General features: G+C 47.1%; 1 pseudogene; it reads right to left on the reverse strand.

Moving 5' to 3' along the window:
• Window positions 1-409: 409 nt before the first annotated feature.
• LOC124799125 lies at window positions 410-934 on the reverse strand (annotated as a pseudogene).
• Between the last annotated feature and the right edge of the window lie 3529 nt (window positions 935-4463).

Genomic DNA, 4463 nt, shown 5'->3' on the forward strand with positions numbered 1-4463 from the left:
CATTTAATAGCGGAAATTTCCTTCAAAACCGTTGCGTATGTAGCGGTAATATCTTGAGTCCGCTGTTGTACTTGCTCCCTCTCCTTCCTGAGCGATCCGAGCCCACTTGCAGCCGGCAACAGACTCTGGTGACGAGGGGGCTGTGGCAGAGGCTGACGAGTCGGGTCTGCAGGCACACGCAGGCAGCGACTTCGAAGATGACGTCACTGGACTCGCTGGCTATTTTAAAGCGAGTATACGGAGTTCATTTCTGACACACAATGTGCGAACCGCCTCCAAAATCTTTTGTCCCCATGCGTATCGTGGAATCCATAGGAATGTACGTATTACCATACGTTTGACCGCTTGGACAGTTGTGTATCATGTTAATTTCTTGGTGGACGTATATCACCGTGCTCTTTTATGCAGTCTACTTTATGTCACCTCCAGTTAATACAGAGACTGACGTCTGCATATAATGTCTGTGACTAACTAGACGTGCACTTTTGTTGAAGACTGGATTAACTAGGCCAACACCCATCCAGTTAGGGTTATCTTGTTTATTTGCCTGAACAAGAGGTGCCCCAGTCAGGATTACACTTGACATCATCCTATCGAAAGCCTCGTTTGACATAGGAATCCGCTGCTTAGCGAAGCTACTATGCACATTACAACATAGGATTCTGTATAATACTTGTCCCACAGAGAATAGAATTATGCTTGACCGTTCAGATTACAAAAATAAGTCTGATTCCAGCAATATGTATTGTCCCAATGTTTAAACCGACTGTGGTTGCTGTTTACTTGCGACATATTCCCTTACATTTCTTCGTGAACTTTTTCTTGGCAGTCGTGAGGGACGTAGATTTGCCGCATTATCAAGTGCCATAATAAGAACACACTATTCATCTTCTTGCACTAGGTATTTGTAAAGTTTGTAAAAATCTGTATACATAATAACTCTAACGAACAGCTGACACCAGAGCCTTCACTGACATTAGCCTCATCGTGGCACGATCTACACTGAAAAGCCAAAGAACCTGGTACACATGACTATTACTATGTACGGCGTCCGCGAACACGCAGAAGTGTCGCAACACGACGTGGCATGGACTCGAATAATGTCTGAAGCAGTGCTGGAGGCAATTGACAAAATGAATTCTGCAGACCTGTCTATGGTGGTGGTGGTGGTGGTTAGTGTTTAACGTCCCGTCGACAACGAGGTCATTAGAGACGGAGCGCAAGCTCGGGTTAGGGAAGGATTGGGAAGGAAATCGGCCGTGCCCTTTCAAAGGAACCATCCCGGCATTTGCCTGAAACGATTTAGGGAAATCACGGAAAAGACCTGTCTATAAATCCGCAAGAATACGAGGGGGTGGAGATCTCTTACGAACAGCACGTTGCAAGGCATCTCTGATATGCTCAATAATGTTAATGCCTGGGTAGTTTGGTGACCAGCGGAAGTGTTTGAACTCAGTGTTCCGGAAACCACTCTGTAGCAATTCTGGACGTGTCGGGTGTCACATTGTCCTGCTGGAATTTCTCAAGTTCGTCGGATTGCACAATGTATATGAATGAATACAGGTGATCAGACGGGATGCTTACGAACGTGTTATCTGTCAAAGTCGTATCTAGACGTATCAGGGGTCCCATATCACTCCAGCTGCATACACCCCACCCCATTACAGAGTCTATACTAACTTGAACAGTCATCTGCTGATATGCAGGGTCGACGGATTCATGAGGTTTTCTCCATACCCGTACACGTCTATCCGCTCGATACAATTTGAAACGAGACTCGTCCTATCAGGCAACATGTTTCCGGTCATCAACAGTCCAATGTCGATGATGACGGGCCCAGGTGAGGCGTAATGATTTGTGCCGTGCAGTCATTAAGGATACACGAGAGGGCCTTCGGCTCGGAAAGCCCATATCGACGACATTTCGTCAAATGGTTCGCTCGCTGACACTTGTTGATGACCCAGAATTGAAATCTGCAGCAGTTTGCGGAAAGGTTGCAATTCTGTCACGTTGAACGATTCTCTTCAATCGTCGTTTGTCCCGTTCTTGCAGGACCGCCTTCCGGCAGCAGAGAAGTCGGAGCTTTTATGTTTTACCGGATTCCTCATATGCATGGTACACTCGTGAAATGGTCGTACAGGAAAATCCCCACTTCATCAACACCTCAGAGATGCTGTGTGACACCGGTCGTCCGCCAACTATAACACGACGTTCAAACTCACTTAAATTTTGATAACCTGTCATTGTAACAGCGGTAACGGACCTTATAACTGCACCAGTCACTTGTTGTCTTATACAGGTGTTGCCGACCGCAGCGCGGTAGCTGTGGAGTCGTACCACAGAAATAAACGGCTTTTGCAAAATGTGGAAACAACACAAACACAAAACTTTGCCACGTCGACGGTATAGGTAATCCCTTGTCATTCAAAACAGCTTCCAGGAATGTCAGAATGGACAAATGCAGTTCCTGTATGGTGTTCAAGGGCTCTGACACCATTCTTCTTACAAAATATTGACGAGTGCAATGAACAATGATGGAGATGGATATAGATCATGCAGCCTTCTCTCCATAGTAGACAAGAAAGGCTGAATAACATTGACCTCTGTGACTGTTGTGTGCAGCGGATATGCAACACTTCATTTTAGTGCTCACAAAACCAGTCCTGGATGATGCGAGCTGTATGAAGAGATGCCCTGTCGACTTGAAACACAGCATTACATTGGGGAACAAACATTGTAGTATGGGATGGACCTGACCAGTCAAAAGGGTCACACAGTTCTTGGTTGTATTGCGGCCTTGCATAGTAACCATCGTACCCATGGAATACCTCTATACGGCTGCCCTAATCATCACCGGATCCCCCCCCCCCCCCCCCCCCCCCCCATGTCGGGACGTAAACTTTACCAGAAGTTCGTGCCAGTCTGAAGTACGACTCATCCGGCCAAAAGACTTTCTACTGTTTGTTCCATAGTCCAGGTGTTTTGGCCCCGGCATCGCGTTTCCCTGTTATCGGGATCTGAATCGGTGCGGAGTGGCTTTGGAATTCGAACTCGCTCTGCAGTTTCCTACTCATGGAGCTGGTTTCGTTTAGTTTGCTGCTGCCTGGTTCACAAGTGGGATATTCTGCTGTTGGTCCCTTAATTTTTATCACAAGCCTCTTCAAAGACCATATGCCACAATGACTCAGCACACACTTTCGGCCGGCCGATGTGGCCGAGCTGTTCTAGGCGCTTCAGTCTGGAACAGCGCGACCGCTACGGTCACAGGTTCGAGTCCTGCTTCGGGGATGGATGTGTGTGGTGTCCTTGGGTTAGGTAGGTTTAAGTAGTTCTAAGTTCTAGGGGACTTATGACCTCAGATGTTAAGTCCCTTAGTGCTCAGAGCCACTTGAACCAGTTGAACACACTTTAGGCCCTGGTATGATTTTATTTTCCGCTTTCCTTGTACGTGGTATAAATCTTTGTTACGGTGGGTCTTGAAACACCAAGCACTTTCGGCTACTTTGATTACCGAAGCACCTACCATGCGACCACCAATAATTTACCCACGTTCGAATTCACTTAGCTCCGACATAATACACTCACAACTACACAGAACACTGCCCTGACACATTTGACACTTGCAACGTATTGACCACGTCACAAAGGTGCCGTATGTGGTGAAATACAACAACGCAGCCTGCAGGCATTGCCAGCATATGCATTCATGTTGAAGCATGTATTTCTCGCGATGTTTCCATCTTTTGTCAGATCCCTGCGTATCGTTGGAATTACTGACGGAAGACATAACTCCATACGTGTTTTACTGACCACTTTACGTCACAGGACACCTAAATTATCAAGGCTGCATTAATACTGGCACTGGACAACTGAAGATAAGAAAAAGGTTAGTTTTGCTGATCGTTAATAGTGTACTTTAGTACATCAAGACTGCATCGCCCGAGTAGGGGTAAGTTGGGTACTAGGGGATAACAGATTGTATCAAACAAGAGACATTTCTAAACTCCAGCACTAGTCACAGCATATGTCGCGCCACTTCAGCGCCTCGGCCAATGCGGGCTGGTTCCCCTTATTCCATCTCAGTTACACTGTGTAGGCGATTGCTGTGCAAACACCGTTTCCACGTACGTGTACTTGATATTACCGTACTACGCAAACATTTGGGGTTACACTCGTCTGGTATGAGGCATTCCCGGGGGATTCCATTGGGGGCCGAAGCTCACGATAACCCTGTGTTCGGTGTGGGTTCAAATGGTTGAAATGGCTCTGAGCACTATGATACTTAACATCTGAGGTCATCAGTCTCCTAGAACTTAGAACTACTTAAACCTAACTAACCTAAGGACAGCACACACATCCATGCCCGAGGCAGGATTGGAACCTGCGACCATAGCGGTCGTTCGGTTCCAGACTGAAGCGCCTAGAACCGCACGGGGTTTGGTGTGGGGCGGTGGTGGGTGGGT

Source organism: Schistocerca piceifrons, chromosome 5 (assembly GCF_021461385.2).
Source record: "Schistocerca piceifrons isolate TAMUIC-IGC-003096 chromosome 5, iqSchPice1.1, whole genome shotgun sequence".
NCBI classification, from domain to species: Eukaryota; Metazoa; Arthropoda; class Insecta; order Orthoptera; family Acrididae; genus Schistocerca; species Schistocerca piceifrons.